This window comes from Leopardus geoffroyi, chromosome D4 (genome assembly GCF_018350155.1).
Source record: "Leopardus geoffroyi isolate Oge1 chromosome D4, O.geoffroyi_Oge1_pat1.0, whole genome shotgun sequence".
NCBI classification, from domain to species: domain Eukaryota; kingdom Metazoa; phylum Chordata; class Mammalia; order Carnivora; family Felidae; genus Leopardus; species Leopardus geoffroyi.
In genome coordinates, this window is record NC_059342.1 from 10525885 (window position 1) to 10543965 (window position 18081).

General features: G+C 45.5%; 1 protein-coding gene across 5 annotated transcripts in view; it reads right to left on the reverse strand.

Annotated features, from left to right (window-relative positions):
* Nucleotides 1–18081, reverse strand: part of KANK1 (KN motif and ankyrin repeat domains 1) — a 209952-nt gene that overhangs the window by 76534 nt on the left and 115337 nt on the right. The gene's annotated exons all lie outside the window — the stretch shown is intronic.

The window sequence follows — 18081 nt, forward strand, 5'->3', positions numbered from 1 at the left end:
ATTACTCTGAAACTGATCAAAAGTAATTGAATGGTGAGTTTAAGGGTGCCTGGGACTGTCACTAGGCCAACGGGGATAACGCATCTTTAGTTGCTTCATCTTCAAGCAAAAGGCTCTCAAAGTGTGGTTCCTTGGCAGCAGGATTAGCTTGGATGTTCTGGGAACTTCTTGGAAATGCATCCCAGACCTACTGAATCACGATCTTTGGTGGGGTCTGCATCTTAACCAGTCCTCCAGGTGATTCTGTTTCAGGCCTAAGGTTCTCAAAACCACTACCGTAAAAGGTGGGTTAACTGAGAAAAAATAAATCCTAAGGCTCCAAGAGCCAGGAACGTCCACTGATTTAATTTTTTAATTTGATTGATTTTGAGAGAGGGAGAGTCCAAGAGCAGGGGAGGGGCAAAGAGGGAGCACAGAGTGAATCCCAAGAGAGCTTCATGCTGTCAGTGCAGAGCCTGATGTGGGGCTCAAATCCACGAACCGCAAGATCATGACCTGACCCGAGATCAAGAGTAAGATGCTCAACTGACTGAGCCACCCAGGCGCCCCAAGAATGTCCACTGATTTTAAGAAAATGGCACCCTCTGATTTAGAAAACATCCCCCAAGGGGCACCTAGATGACTCAGTCGGTTAAGCATCCGACTTCGGCTCAGGTCATGATCTCATGATTGCTGAGTTCAAGCGCCACATCGGGCTCTCTGCCGTCAGCACAGAGCCCGCTTCGGATCCTCTGTCTCCCTCTCTCTGCCCCTCTCCCACTTGTGCCCTCTCAAAATAAACATTAATAAAAATAAAAATAAAACATCCCCAAGAGGCCTAACTTTCTGCCATTCATTTACCCCAAAAATAACGACTGGGCACTCAGCATGTTAGAGGCACACTGCTGGAACTTGAGGGGTCAACAAAATAAACCCAGTTCCTGCCTTCTTGGGGCTTCGAGGCAGGAATTTCACACACAGTGACACACACACACACGAGGAAATTATTAACATTACGCTAAATACCACAAGGGAGGAAAAAAGTAGGTGTTGAGTGAGAATACAAAGGCCAACGTTTTTAGGGTTGAAGATGAGGACAATGGAGCCGGTGGGATGGGCGGTCCTCAGAAGCATCTCTAGGGAAACGTCACTGAAGGTGAGGAGTGAACAACAGGTAAGGGCCAGCTGGGGGAGTATGGGAAATGAGGACGGGGCCCAGAAGCAGCCAGACACATCGGTGCTCCCACCAAGTCCCACGATGGCATATCAAACAACTCCATAAAGGAAGGAAAATCTTTTCAAAGAACAGCAAATGGCCACTTAGAGGCAAAACAAAAAACCCTGACCTCAACGTTTCACCTCACACAAAAATCAATTTGATAGGACCCATAGTCTTGAATGTAAAACAAAAAATACCTTCTAAAACCTTTAGAAGAAAACGCTGAAGATCTTCAAGACCTAGGGCTTGGAGAGGAGTTTCCAGAGGACGATGAAAGATCCATAAAAGTAAAAACTGATGAAGTGATCTTCATTAAAATTAAAATCTGCCCCCCCTTTTTTTCCCTGTGAAAGCATGGTCCAAAGGCACTTGGGGAAAGAAAAAGCTCTATAGATTTGAGCAATTGAGTTTATTTAAGAAAGGTAAAGAGCAGAGAGGTGAACAGAGGCTAAATGAGAGGACATTTGTTGGGCTTGCTGGACATGAGAAGGAGAAGACGTTTTATTTTTTTTCAAAGTTTATTTATTTTGAAAGAGAGTGTACACGCGCGCGCGCGCGCACACACACACACACACACATTCACACAGACATAAGTGGGGGAGGGGCAGAGAGGGAGAAAGAGAATCCCAAGCAGGTTCTGCATGGTCAGCCCAGAGTCTGGTTCAAGGCTTCATCTTAAAAACCGTGAGACCTGAGCCAAAACCAAGAGATGAACATTTAACCGACTGAGCCACCCAGGCGCCCCAAAGTCACTGAGCATTTTAATCCCAATGAGTAACACAAAATAAATTATCTTACTTTCAACTATTTTGCTTAGGCTTCTTACCATTTTAAGGAATGGTAGGTTGGGTCTTCTATTATGATTATTCTTATTCTTATTCTTATTCTTATTCTTATTCTTATTACTAGTACTATTGAGAGAAGACAAGAGATGTTCCAGGAATGGTTTTTTCAGACTTCACAGAAAATTTCCCCTCTGAGTATACTTTGACTTTGAAAATTTTTACTTCAGACTCTTTCACAGAGAGGCACAGCCATGCCAAGCAGACATTTCCCAGAAGTTCTTGCGTCTTCTCCAGAACATACAAGTTCCTACTTATTTTAGAGAAACTTAAAAGATGACAAGTACACAGCCCACAATGGTACATTGTGTTATCAATAGAGCATATGCACTTCAATTAAAAATGGTTACAGGAAAAGCTGGAACCAGAAACTAAACCTAGAGACTTGGGAAAAACCAGGTTCTGCTGTGCCCCCGGACACCCTCAAAGTTGCCCTTATATGTCCTACAAACTGTTCCAGCAAGTCTTAGATGTTGTTTTCTTTAGCTGAAACAAACCTCACTTAAGCTTTTCCCTTTTGAATGCAGGAGACTCAAAACATTCACTGCTTTTTTTTATCGTCTCAGGCTTTCATGCCGGGGCAAGCACACTGCTTTCGTGACTCTGCAAAGGTCCTGCTCACGTTCATCTACCCGTGGTAGGTGAGTAAACACCAGGGTGTAGGGTGGGGGCGCTGGCACCGGCCGAAGCGGAGAATGGAAACGCTTGGATTTAGCCAGCATCTCATTCCACTGAGGGATGCTTTGGATAGGAGCAACAGAGTGAAAGCCTGACCAATGATAGGCCACACCTGAGCCTTGTCTCCTGGTCATCAAGGGAAGGGCAGACCCCTGGCGTCATTCCCACCAATTTCAAATGGTCAGAGGGCACAGACACGTCCTCTGGGGGCCCATTTGAATGCCATCGATCATTCAACCTGTTCAGCTGGGAAAGGCAACAGGCCTGGGGAAGGCGACTCAGCAGCGGGACTTCAATCCCTGCCTCCTCGTGCACAGGTCCTGCCTCCTCCAGGCCCTGCCTCTCTGTTCCTTCTTCTAGAAGGCTCTGATAGCAACGGCTCAACTCTCCCACACCTGGAAAAGTGCGAGAGGAGGGAGCCTGTCCAAGACAGGCTTCACCCCTAACCCAGGACAAAAATGCTGGGCTTGAGTCAGAAACACAGGCTGAACTCATGTCCCCAGAAGGGCAGCTTGGGAGGATGAGAGCGGACATCTGCTCCCCTGGGGGCCTTACTGAACATTTAGCCTCCTGGGTATTAACACCTCGTGGGTAGGAGCAGTGACAGCAAGGAGGCGAGAAGGCAAGGTCCCAAACTCAGAAAGGCAGCGAACACTGAGATCCAGCTACAGGAGGGTAGAAAGGTCTGTTAGGGCATGTGTATCACACCGAAGCAAAATTAATTCACAAACATTTTCGTGAACTTACAGGAAGGGGGTAGGGAGAAGCCCAAACAAGAATTTCTAGCCATCAAGGGAAGATAAATGTTCATTAATGGCAAAGTATCTATTATTTCTAATTTAAGACGTCTAACATCTCAGGGACATGTTTTTATTAGGGTTACGCTGTTTAATAAAATAAATATAGGGGTATCTGGGTGGTTCGGATGGCTGAGCGTCCAATTTGGGCTCAGATCATGATCTCACAGTTCATGATTTCGAGCCCCACATCGGGCTCTGTGCTGACAGTGTAGAGCCTGCTTGAGATTCTCGCCCTCTCCTCTCTTCTCTGCCTGTCTCCTGCTCATGATTTATCTCTCAAATAAATACACTTAGAAATAAATAAATATAAATTACAGGTTGATAGGCAGTTACAGGTGTTGGCTAACAGCTTCTAAGCCCCCATGCTGTTCCAGCCTGTTCCGGGTCTGTGTTGCTTGTAACACAGTAAACACAACACCAAAAACTACGCATCCGAAATCTCTCTGCACACAACTGATGTGTTTTCAGGAAGTTTGAAATTAACATGACAATTTTCACTGTTCACTAGGGGATTCTCTGCTTAGTCTTCAATCTTGGCTCAAAGTAACTCAGGTTTTATAAACTCAGTTCCTATATAGAGTATTAATGTTGTCACTGGGGATAAATGTATCAAAAATGTTTCATTCTTTCATCCGGAAGTCCAGGAAAGAGAAATCCTTGATTGACTTACAGTGGCTCATTACCTACTACATTATAAGAGGCTTGATGTGTAACTGACTGGTCAGAACAGAGATGGGAGTAAATTCTAGATTCCTGTCCTAAGACTGAAGAAGTCGCTGTAGTCAAGAACATACACTTGGACCCTACGTACCTTCTGGAATAGGCTCTCAATTATCCTTTTAAGGAGGTATCTAATGCACATGTCCACACCCAGAATAAGCAGATGGTTCGAGAAAGTGCTGGTAAACCACAGAAGAAAATTTAGCTATTGCTGCCCTTGTGAGGTCAGAATCTTTAAGTTAGTCTCATGGAAGGAGAATTTAATACAGTCAACTATGAATTCCATAAAATTTTCTTGAAGCTATGAAACAAAGATGTTTTGATGTGTTTTGTTTTTTCTTATTTTGGAAAGAGGGGCAGAGGAAGAGAGAGAAAAAGAAGGAGAGACTCCCAAGCAGGCTCCACGCTTAGGGAGGAGCCCAACACGGGGCTCAATCCCACAACCCTGGGACAGTGGCCTGGGCTGAAATCAGGAGTCAGACACTCAGTTAACTGAGTCACCCAGGTGCCCCCAAAGGTTTTTTCTTTTTTTTTTTTAAAGAGAGCCGAGACTGTAGGCAAAAACAGAAAATATTTATGTTGACACTCAAACATATTTTGGAGGTGCCCTTATAGAAATAAAACCACACACAGCAAGTGAAAACATGTGAATAGATTACATATATAATGCTGTGTGACCACGAAATTCTTGGTTGCTGTGGCTTAACAACCGAAAGGGCTCTGAAGATCACCTACATTAAGATCCCGTTTGCTTTTGTAGAGGAGAACGTTCTGTGAAGTAACAGAGGCCAAGAGGCAGAATACAGTCAGAGAAACCAGTGAATGGTGGCCCCGCGTCCTTACGGGTAAAGAGAGGAACAGCTTCTCTCCTAGAATGGAAGCAAGAGGGGATGGAACTTTCTTTTCTGAACTTCCTCTAGTTTCCTATTCATTTTCTTAGACTTCTGTCCTCCCAGCCCTCCACTGATGTAAAAGGAGCCCGTGTTTGGAATTCCAAGCCCACAAAATGCATGTCTGTATTTTATTGGCAGGAACGCTGGGCCTCTGCACAGGACACGTTATTGAAGAGTTCCAAAGACACTGGGAACCAGAGGTAAGGTGTCACTGGATGGTTCTTCCTGCTCTAGCCTCTGCAAAGCACAGCAGCTTGTGACAGTCCAGGGTCCCCCCCCTCACCCCCCCCCCCGTGTCACTCTAACTTGCCTGTGGTGCAACAGCGACATCCAGAGTCAGAACCAGCTGAAGCACCCGTGTCCTGACTCCCCGCGGCGCCAGTCAGAAAGCAGTCTGGGGCTCCCCGTCCCAGCCCGAGGACATCGGAATCTGCATCTCCACAAGAGCCCACATTCAAGTGTGAGCAACACTGGTTTTGTTTTTTTTTTAATTTTTTTTTAACGTTTATTTATTTTTGAGACAGAGAGAGACAGAGCATGAACGGGGGAGGGTCAGAGAGAGAGAGGGAGACACAGAATCGGAAACAGGCTCCAGGCTCTGAGCAGTCAGCACAGAGCCCGACGCGGGGCTCGAACCCACCGACCGCGAGATCGTGACCTGAGCCGAAGTCGGCTGCTCAACCGACTGAGCCACCCAGGCGCCCCAACACTGGTTTTAACAGAGATCTTTATACCACGTCTGACCTCTCTGAAGAGTGGGCTCTCTGGGGAGAGCACCACATTGACTGTCCCATCGGTTTTTCTTTCTTTTCTGACCTTGTGCCTTCGCTTTTCAAGACTTAATTCATACATATTTCTTTAGGGCTCATGAGCAAAGAGGCCAAGCCCAAACTCCAGTACAGCTGTCAACGGAGAAGGGCAGTTATGCATTGCTTTTAACCAACCACAACGTGCAATGAACTTTTTGGTCAAGTGCTCTGCTATGAAAATCCTAGGATCACAGATACTAAGATAGTAGGGGATCCTCTTGACCTTTTAACAAATTCCACATGATTGCTGGTTGGTAGGAAGGGACAATTTCACCCTGTTACAGTGAGGGTCGCGGGGGGGGGGGATGCAGAAAGTGGCACCCACCCCCTTGCACCATTTTCTCTTTAGGCTACTGCACCTTAAGGTCCTACCTTCTCATTCGGAGGGAGGAGCAGGAGGATGTGGGGGAGACGCTGCCTTGCAGGCCCACCCCTGGGAGCCGCCTCCCACTCACACCCACCCCCTGGAGTTATGCCACGAGAGCTGCAGGCACTAGACCTGCTTCCTACCCACCCCCCCCCCCCGGCTGGCTGCCATGGGTGAACAATGGTCAAAACCAAGATGGAAATGGGGGCTCCCTCCTGGCTCAGGCGGTAGAACATGAGACTGCTGATCTCACTCATGGTCCTGAGTTCAAGCCCCACAGTGGGTGCAGAGGTAACTTAAAAAATACCAAGATGAATACCATCTTAATGCAAATCCTCACATCAATGAACACCTGGGGAGGCCTTTAAGAAGGAATGTGAGCCTGGGGTGCCTGGGTGGCTTCACGGTTTGAGTTCAAGCCCTGTGTCAGGCTCTGTGCTGTCAGCTTAGAGCCTGGAGCCTGCTTTGCCTTCTGTGTGTGGGTGTCTCTCTCTCTCTCTCTCTGCCCCTCCTTCCCTCCCCCTCTCTCTCAAAAATAAACATTAAAAAATTTAAAAAAAGAAGAAAAGAAGGAATGTGAGCCTTCAAGCTCCAACAAGCCAAGCTAGTATGGAAACTGACACGGAGGGTGTCAAGGCTACCGTTCTGAGCCACAGGGCACAAACACACGTTCTTGTCTGAACAGCTCTCAGTAGGGAACCTGCTGCGGTGTGTGTGGAGGACCAGGCTCTCCGGACTTCCACCTGCAAACTGCATTCCAGGACATTATGGGACCAAATCCACACTCCCGGTCAGTGCAGTGACTGAGGTCAGTTCTCACAGATCTTTACAATTCCACTATTTTCATTTTTTTTTTAATGCCTTGAACCAAGGCATTGAAATTTCCTCCAAATTTCATATTTCTTTTTTCTTTCTTTCCTTCCTTCTTTCCTTCCTTCCTCCCTCCCTCCCTCCCTCCCTCCCTTCCTTCCTTCCTTCCTTCCTTCCTTCCTTCCTTCCTTCCTTCCTTCCTTCCTTCCATGCCTTGAACCATATATAGCTTATGGCCCAACTCAGGGCACTTTTGAGAGTGCGAACACATCGGGTAGATGGGGTGTTGGAACAACAGACATAAACTAGGATGGTCCCGGGCAAACTGAGACATGTAATCTCCAGGCCTTTAAAGAACTAAAAGAAGGAGAAGGAGGGGAATACCAATACGTAGAAACACTGAGAGACTGCTATAAAGACCCTAGAACCCAAACATAAAACAGGCACCTTGTTCAGATCCCAGGGCTGCGAGGCTCTGTACGTTCTTATTTGTGGGTAGGGTGAAAATACACCGTGGGTGCTGAGAAAGGCCGACGGCAGCCAGTGATATCCAACAAAGCCGCACTGTTCTTGCCGTCCTCACCACTGGGCCTCACGTCGATAATATGATTTTCTAGAGGGAGCGGCTCTGAATAATACAACCTCTAATGTTCTCCAGGGAACTGCACTCGACACTGATGTGCATTGTTTCCCCTTAACTCACAATCTCAGAGCTGGATTATCTAAATGGTGTCAGGACAGAAAGTCTCCCACCTTCTATTTTAAACCACACCTGACAACAGATGGGGTCCACGCCGTACAATTTTACAAGGTTTTCACATGCGTTATCTTAGCCGAGCTGCAAAACAGCTTCGTGAGATTTGTCCCCCTCCCACACTCCCCGTAACAGATAAGGAGACTGGGTTCAGAGAAGCGAGCTCCCCTTGGCACCTGCCCCCGCAAGGGCACTTACCAGCAGGATGTTCACCGTCAGGGTCCCGCTGCTCCTCCCCACTGGGCTGCAAGCTTTCCAAGTGCCATGATTAAATCGTCCATGTTTTCTGAGTATCTAGCACTCAGAGCCTAGGACAGCCAATGTCCAAAATTATTCTTAGTTAGCTAATTAAAAAGTATTTTTTGAGGTAATGAATCAATTGCATAGGAAAACGAATTGGTACATTTCGATTCTTGTGTCTGTGTTCTCATTTTATGACCTAAAGAAGGCAAATACTGTATACATACAATATTTTTTTTTAAGTTTATTGATTTGAGAGGGGGGGAGAGAGAGAGAGAGAGAGAGTGGGAAGGGGCAGAGAGAGAGGGGAAGGGAGAGAGAATCCCAAGCAGGGTCTGCACTATGAGCACAGAGCCTGACACGGGGCTCAAACTCACGAACCGTGGGATTGTGACCTGAACTGAAATCAAGAGTGGTATGCTTAACTGGCTGAGCCACCCAGGCGCCTCTATAGGTAGAATATTTTTAAAGAAATACGGAGATGATCCTGTTAAAGAGAAAAGAGGGGTACCTGGGTGGCTCAGTCAGTTAACTGTCTGACTTCAGCCGAGGTCACGATCTCACAGTTTGTGAGTTTGAGCCCCACGTCAGTCTCTGTGCTGACAGCTCAAGAGCCTGGAGCCTGCTTCGGATTCTGTGTCTCCCTCTCTCTCTCTCTGCCAATCCCCCGCTGTCTCCCTCTCTCTCTCTCTGCCACTGCCCCGCTCATGCTCTCTCAAAAAAGAATAAACATTAAAAAAATTAAAGGAAAAGAAAGAAAAGAAACACAGGACTTACTACTATGTAGTTAACATGGTTTACAGGAGAAGGAGCGTCGGAAATGGCACCTAGAAGCAGAAGGCTGAAATGTCTTAGATCAATCAGATCCTTTAGCTCTGCCCTGATTTCCATGGACTTCAACAACAGTCCCATGTAAAACACTTTTCCCAAGCTGCCCACTGAAGGTTTTGGATCGGGGCTGCTGTTTCTGGTCTCTGCTATAATAAGTATGGGCCAGAAGAAAACCTGAGGTCATTCAGTGCCTCCTTTAGTGTTTGTTCTGAGTCAACAAGGAAAAAATAGTGCGGAACACTTTAGGAGATTATGGCGAGATCCTAACATTTCCCGTTTCAGTGCTTCTCCTTAGCTGACACCAGGGGTGTACAAGACTGTATTAAGAGCTTTTTCTGCAATACCACTCCCATAAAGCAAACTGGAATGATGAAAGAAAGAAAGAAAGAAAGAAAGAAAGAAAGAAAGAAAGAAAGAAAGAAAGAAAGAAAGAAAGAAAGAAAGAAAGAAAGATGGAAAGATGGAAAGAAAGAAAGAAAGAAAAAACAACCCTCAAACAAGACATAGAGTGGGGATTAAACACATTTAATGGACAAAGTGTGTGGACGCTAAAAACCTACACTTGTTTTCTGTAGTTTTAGCTACTTTGAGACCTGACCAGTGCCAAAATCAATACGTACAATGGATTAAGTTTCGTGGAATGTCAGAGAAAAACACACAGATGTCAAAGTGACAGTCCTCTTATATTTAAGCTTCTGTAAACTGCTTGTCATATTTCATCAATATAGTAAGAATGCATTACAACATCTGTATGTAGAATACCACGAAATATTGTAAAGCATCCTTATGTGATAATGACATACCTACCCAGAGTTTAGGTGTCTGCTTAGAACCCTAATGAGAATAGAAAATAATCAAATAAACAATAAAAAATAAATCGATGAACTTTGCTTACACCGAAACCTTAAACCCATGGCCAATTTACTCTTTTTCACGGGGGATTCTATTAAATTTGGCTGTGTGCCCTCCTTCCCCTACAGCCCAGATCAGATTACAAATTCGGGGGATTGCTTCAGAAAGCCATAGTAACTCAAAGGCAAATCCCAACAGCAAGGGAAGAGATGGTAAAATGATGTTGAGAAAAAGCAGAGGAGCGCCTGGGTGGCTCAGCTGGTTAAGCATCGACTTTGGCTCAGGTCATGATTTCGTGGTTGGGGAGCTGGAGCCCCGTGTCAGACTCCGTGCTGACAGCTCCGAGCCTGGAGCCTACTTCAGATTCTGTGTCTCCCTCTCTCTCTGTCTCAAAAATAAATGAACATTAAAAAATATGAAGAGAAAAAAAAAAAGAAAAAGCAGAAATTCTGGCACAAAGCCCTGTAAGCTATATGGTCCCCAGTGACATTGCTATTATTACAGCACAACATACTAATTATGACTTAGGGCAACAGACCTAACTTACTAACAGAAGCTTAGATCATGCTCAACAGATTGCTAAAGAATGTGTCTAAACAGGTCATCAATTTCAGAAAGTTTTCAAACCATAACGGTCCAAGTGAGAGAAGACACCATCACAGGGACAAATTCTGAGCCATTTGGTAAAGCTCAGCTACCCAGAACAGCTTCTCCTCTGGAGAAACACAACCCGTATTTGACTACAATTTACGTTTAAGCATAAAAAAGTATTTCCTGAGGCACCTGGGTGGCTCAGTCCGTTAGGTGTCCGACTCTTGATTTCGGCTCAGGTCATGATCTCATGATCTCAGTTCCTGGGATCGAGCCCGGCGTCCTGCTCTGAGCTGATGGCACAGAGCCCGCTTGGGATCCTCTCTCTCCCTCTCTCCCTGCCCCGCCTCTGCTCATATTTCTCTCTCAAAATAAATACATAAACTTAAAAAACAATTTCCTGGGGTGCCCAGTGACATTCACATTTTCCCAAGGGATGTATGACTGGTAAAATAGCCATCCTAAGCGAATGGAGAAAAACATGAAAGTAAAACAAAGCATGAAGCGATGGCATCATTAGGCTGCTGTTGTGCCCCGAATTGTTAGCCCCAGGGGATCTACCACCATGCTTCAGTCTTCTTCACTCCTGCAGTGGTAGTCTGGCTGGGGCTCAGCACCTGGTAAGGGTTCAGTAACTGGCTGTTGAAATTCCTATCGTGGGGCGCCTGGGTGGCTCAGTCGGTTAAGCGTCCGACTTCGGCTCAGGTCATGATCTCGCGGTCTGTGAGTTCAAGCCCCGCGTCGGGCTCCGTGCTGACAGCTCAGAGCCTGGAGCCTGTTTCAGATTCTGTGTCTCCCTCTCTCTGACCCTCCCCCCATTCATGCTCTGTCTCTGTCTCAAAAATAAATAAACGTTAAAAAAAAAAAATTAAAAAAAAAAAAAAAAGAAATTCCTATCGTAATTCTGTAGCCAAATTAGATCATTAAGGCCAAAAATGTAATCTGTGGTCAAATCATGAAATGCTCTCTTTAAAAACAACAACACAAAACCCTCTTAACCCGTTACCTTTTCTTTTTGTTGCCAAGACCAAGGTGCATGTATGAGTTTTTAAACATCAGAGATTCCATTTCTTAAAAATGTGACCTCTTTTATTTCTCTGATTAACTTAAGACCTAATTCTTAAGCTCCTAAAAATGCCAGAGGAGAACTCAATTCCTTTTTACCCAGGTTAATGGGTAACTGATGCTTGTTCTCAAAACAGCAGCACACACACAAAACTCACAGGTACCTATCACCTTGAGTGAAACCACAGTGACCACGCAGATTTTAAAATAAAATCTGTGCTTCCTTGAACTGCTTTCCCAGAAGACAATACAACCTAGTCTCCAGACCCACCAGGCCAGGATCCTCTCTAGTACATTATCAAGGTTAAGAAAGCCTGGTTTTACCACAGACACTGCATGGACAGGCACAATACAATTGTGGTAAAGAACATTCCATGGTCTACAGAGCATGCATCACAGACTGCCCTTAAATACCCATTTTCCCACATGCAAAACACATCAAATCCAAGTCTCATCTGTTTCTATTAAAATCCTTTGCTTTGAGGGGCGCCTGGGTGGCGCAGTCGGTTAAGCGTCCGACTTCAGCCAGGTCATGATCTCGCGGTCCGTGAGTTCGAGCCCCGCGTCGGGCTCTGGGCTGATGGCTCAGAGCCTGGAGCCTGTTTCCGATTCTGTGTCTCCCTCTCTCTCTGCCCCTCCCCCGTTCATACTCTGTCTCTCTCTGTCCCAAAAATAAATAAACGTTGAAAAAAAAAAATCCTTTGCTTTGAAAAAACATACTCATGGGAGAAGCCCCCTAGAAGAATGCAGATTAAAATTTTAAGTGGACAGTAAATTAAACCAAACAAAAGATGAATATATTGCAAAAAAGGATTTTATTCTGCAAAGGAAGCATTTAAAGAGTTAACTAATATCGGAAGTTGTTTTTTTTTTTTTTTTTTTTTAATTTTTTTTTTTCAACGTTTTTATTTATTTTTGGGACAGAGAGAGACAGAGCATGAACGGGGGAGGGGCAGAGAGAGAGGGAGACACAGAATGGGAAACAGGCTCCAGGCTCTGAGCCATCAGCCCAGAGCCTGACGCGGGGCTCGAACTCACGGACCGCGAGATCGTGACCTGGCTGAAGTCGGACGCTCAACCGACTGCGCCACCCAGGCGCCCCGGAAGTTGTTTTTTTAATAGGGAAGAACAGATCTCAAAACAAATACGTTAAAAACTTATCGTCAAAAAGGTATTTTAAAGCAGTGGCTTTGAAAAGCTTATGAAAATTACAGACCTTATCACCAGAAAGTGCAGATATGCGTACACACACACACACACACACACGCGCGCGCGCGCATGTGCATGAGATTTCAAAGGAAGATGGAAACAAAACATGCAAGACTGTCACCCTCACCCTCAATGAATTCACGGTTCCAAACTTTGGTTCCGAAGTATGAGATCTTCCCAAATTGAGATCTAAGCAGACACTTAAAAATGACCTTCCCTTCACTCTTTGTTTCTAGAAAGGCTCTCCTCTCCTCTTTCTCTGTTTTGTTTATAAAGAGGTTCTTAACATATTAAATATGGGACTGTAAAGTAGGACAAAGAAGATAAATTTACTCGGGCATAAACTGCATCAAAAAAATCTTCTACAACACCGGAACACTTACCCGCACCATCATTTCGACACTGGCTTACGGACAGGAAAGTCTGCCAATCGGAGGCACAAAAATAAAACTTTCAAAATACCACAAGGAAGCACTAACTTTCTTCCGTCTACAGAAACTTACCAGATGAAAGAGAAAAAAAAAGGTAACGAGTACCTATTTACTTTGAAGTACGTACAAAGAAACAAATTTGTCTTCAGAAATTCAAATAAATTTCAAATAATAATTACCTGCCATAAAAGTTCTTGTCTAGCTTGAATTTTTCTCCCCCGCAAAGAAGGTGAACTCTATCAGTTGGCCCTTCATGGAAATGCAAACCACTGCTCAGTTCTGGTGGGTGAGTATGTCCATGATCCCAGAATTTGGGGTATGAAATGGACAAAAGCAAGTCTGTGCATTGCTGGGATTAGCAAAATCAAACACGTGTTCAAAACCAGACCTGCCCCTCAACACCACTCTCCTCAGTTTTTGTTTGGCCAAATGTAAATTAATTCAGAGAAGTTGCTGGAAAAATATTGTCTGTTGTTTTAAGGGCAGAGAAGAGAAGCAAATGGATCTTTACATGTTACCCTCCAAGAGAAAGGCCATTCTCTCCCCCTACCTTTGTAAAACACAAACGGAGGGGCCCGAGGACACCTCTGTTCCAAGTTCTTTCAGTGTGGTGCCATGGGCGTCAAAAATCTTTGTAATCCCAATGCTTGAATACCATGAACGCTGCTCCATTTACGCTTATGATGGTGGTGGTGATGATCTCATTAGTCATTTCATGGACTAAACCCATCGCCTGGTAAGGATACAGAGGGTACCAAGGAAAAAGGATTACCAGGATGGATGTCCTCCTTTACTTCCAAAAACCAAAGCAAACATGTGACAAGGTGGATTCTAACACAGGAAATAATTTACTTAAGTAAAAGACTTTCATTTGTTTATCTGATAAAGACAGAGTAGATACATACATGCCCAGACTACCTCTAGACATACTGTGCACGTCTAATTGCATTAATTATCACTTCCGTGGGGAACCTGGTTTCTTACAGCTCAAGTCCTCACTCTGGCAGGGCTTTTCCCCACGCAGAGCTACATTTGCAGGCTTGAAGCATCACTGGTTGTAAATGGGAAATTGGTTTAGGCAATCAATACGGCTCTCGACAACATCTATTTAAAAAATGACATCAAAATTGAGCACACCCTTCTACAAAATATCATTATAGCCCAGGCAGACATTTTTAAATGCTGGTACGTATCCCAAAAAGGAACTTCCATTCAAGCAGACTGCACCTGCCTGAGTAGTTAGGATGAAGGTGAGTGGCCGAGAGTCGTGCATTTCACAAAGCACAGGACTGGGGAGGAGAGTCTTTGGGTCCTTGACTCGGATGTAGAACGAATTTTAAAGTGGAGTTGTGTGCAATGAGATCTAGAGACCTTACTACAGCCTGAAACAGACACACACACACTCTCTCTCAAGAAAAGCAGAAGGGTGTGGCACTGTGTGGTAAAATCATCCAAGATCAAATCTCCAAATGGAAAGAAGGTGGGTTCTTGAGAAACTGGATACGGCCAAAGATACGAATGAGAGGAAATTAAAAGGGAGGTATATATTCAACTAAAATGGAGAGAATGTAATCTTAAAGTAAAATGACAGCTAGAAGAGAGCTGGTGAAGGCTGGTGAAGCCAAGTGTTTAACATCACGTCTGTGGGGGAAAAGTGCATCCTAAGAAGGCTTTTATGAGGCTCCGTAAGGAAGGCAGAACTTCTATCGAGATACGGTTTTGTTTTGTTTTTTTTAACATATCATGCACTTTTATGAAGCTTCTAAATCATTAGCCTTGTTTAGATGAATGTTTTAAAACACACAAAAATAGGCACACCTGGGTGGCTCAGCCGGTTATGGGTCCGACTTCGGCTCAGGTCATGATCTCACCGTGCCTGAGTTCGAGCCGCTCCAGGATATGTACCCTCTCTCCCTCTCTCTCTGCCCCTTCCTCACTCATGCTCTCTCTCAAAAATGAATGAATGAATGAATTACACAAAAATAAATGTAGCCAAAGCCTTGGGTTAAAAGAAGCAAGCTGTCTCTGAATTGCGGACATCATTATGCCCCTTTTTATACCTGTTCCTGCCAGCAGCACGAGGTGAATGGCAGTGGAGAAATCAGAAGAGGAGATTTCACGACTCTCGTCGGTTTGGCGAGCAGAGAAACCTACAGAGGAGAATTACAAGAAACCAAGGGCTCCCTCAATGACAGACGTCAAGTTCATCACGTTTACAGAGGACAACAAAGTCAATCAAGTTTGAAAGGACAGACAGCTGCCAGTCTGCCCAGCGGCATAGACGACCCCCCAGTATGCTTGCCAAGTATTCTGCCTCTAGCTGACAAGACACCCTGGGGACGCTTCGCGGAGCTGGTGGCAACAAGGTAATCTGAGCCCCAACGGTTAGGAAATATTTATGTGAGGCTCTGTTTACCCGCACATCCTAAGTAAAACCAGCACAGCCCCGACACAGCAGAGGGGCCCCATCACAGCTACCTTCGTGAAGTGCCAGACTGTGGCCGAGGGAGGACAACCTCAGGAAAGGTGCAGGAGAGGAGAAAACAGAAGTGGCTTCTAGGGTACAAGATTTGAGCCGTGGAGGCTCTAGAGGCACCACAGGCAGGGAAGGCAGTGGGAGCAGGGGGCTTCTGAGCAAGGTTCCCACTTGGTCAAGTCCTGTTTGCAACTAGCCTCTGGCACAGAGGGCGGCCTCGTCTGCAGTTCCCTGCTGTCATTTTGGACAAGCCAGGGTTCCAGGCAGTGACAGAAGCCTGGTGTCTTTCTTCGTGATACTGGTCTTCCCAAAGAATCACTGGAACCAGAAAATTCTACGATATACCTTGAAAGTACGGAGATGTTTAAGAAAAGCCTCAAATAATTACAGTGCGGGGGGAGAAAGGACCACAAGGGTATACTTCTTGAACGACCAATGTCTCCATCTGCCACTGATGATGGAAAGCACAGAGCTAAATTAACGTGGCCCTCGGGATGCCTGGGTGGCTCAGTCGGTTGAGCGTCTGACTTCGGCTCAGGTCACAATCTCGCGGTCTGTGAGTTCGAGCCCCGCGTCGGGCTCTGTGCTGACAGCTCAGAGCCTGGAGCCTACTTCTGATTCTGGGTCTCCCTCTCTCTCTCTGCCCCTCCCCCACTCGTGCTCTGTCTCTGTCTCCAAAATAAACAAACATTAAAAAATTAAAAAATAAAATAAAAAAATAAATTAACTCGGCCCTCAGTGACTGCTGTGCTCGTACCTTAATCACAATACTTGATAAGAACCCCTGGATCTTCCATTTCAGTTTCCCCAACAGTTACCACCGCTACATACATCAGCTAGGCTACAAAATAGTGTGTATCTGGGTATGATTTGGATGTGATGCTCGGCACTTCTGCAGCCATTTTGCCACCATGCAGAGCAAGCCTGAGGACCAGGAGCACGTGGTAGAAAGCAGAGTGGAATGACAGTAAGAACCCGGGTCTTTGTTGGTATCACCGAATCCCATGTGAAAACAGACGGTCCTCAACTTATGATGGTTCGGCTTGTGATTTTTCAACTTTACGCTGGTACGAAAATGATACGCATTCAGGAGAAGCCACACTTCGAACTTTTAGTTTTCATCTTTTTCTAGGCTAGCCACGTGTGGTGCAATATTGTGGGTTTTTTTTTTTTAACGTGTATTTGTTTTTGAGAGAGAGAGACATAGCATGAACGGGGGAGGGTCAGAGAGAGAGGGAGACACAGAATCTGAAACAGGCTCCAGGCTCCGAGCCATCAGCCCAGAGCCCGACGCGGGGCTCGAACCCACGGACCGCGGGATCGTGACCTGAGCTGAAGTCGGACGCTTAACCGACTGAGCCACCCAGGTGCCCCACAATATTGTCTTTTGACTCTGGGCAGCAGTGGCAAAAGCCACCCACCCAGGCAGCCACGTGATCATGGGGGGAAACAGCTGATATACTGACACCCGTCTGTACCCTCCAACCATTCTGCACATTATTCAATAAATTACAGGAGATACTCCACACTTCATTACAAAATGGCTTTGTGCGAGATGATTTTGCCCAACTGTAGGCTAATGTAAGTTTTCTGAGTACATCTAAGTGGGCTGGGCTAAGCGGTGATGTTTGGTAGATTAAATGTACTATATGCGTTTTTGAATTACAGTATCTTCAACTTACGATGGGTTTATCAGAACGTAACCCCATTTCAAGTCAAGGAAGACCTGCCCACTTATTCCTGGCTTATTTCTTGGTCCCACAGGACAGTGATTCTCAAAGTATGGTCCCCAGATAAGTAAAAGAACCACCACTGGGGAATCTGATACAAATGACAATTTTCAAGCCTCACCCCAGACTTACTGATCCACAAGCCTGGGGGTAGGGCCCACCAATCTGTGTGTCAATAAGGACTCCTAGTGATTCGGATGCACTCTGACACTTAAGAACCACAGCCGTAGCGAACACTACTTATGATATCAGGTATCAGTCACTGTTAGACACAATCAAATGAATGTTGAACCATACAAAGTGGGTTAAAGACCTACAGTTCTGGGGCACCTGGGTGACTCAGTCAGTTGAGCATCTGACTTTGGATTTCAGCTCAGGTCAGGATCTCAGGGTCATGGGACTGAGCCCTGCATTGGGCTTCATGCTGGCCGTGGAACCTGCTTAAGATTGTCTCTTCCTCTCCCTTTCCTTCTCCTCCCCCCAGTCATGCTCTCTTTCTCGCTCTCTCTCTCTCTCTCTCTCAAAAAAAAGTATCGTTTTACCCTCTGTTTTCTCAACAAAGAACATACTACAGGTGGCGAAGAAAAGTGAGAGACAAATGGACATTCAACAAATTCTCAAACGAAAGCTTTCACATCGTTATTGTAGAGAGGGAATAAGAATCTTTGCTGGCTTCCGAACAAAGCAGAAGTCCCATGAACAGCAGATTTGAGAAAGAATGGGGTTGGGAGGAACAGTTATTGCGATTAGCCAGGACAAGCCTTCTTCCCGATGAGAGAAAGACT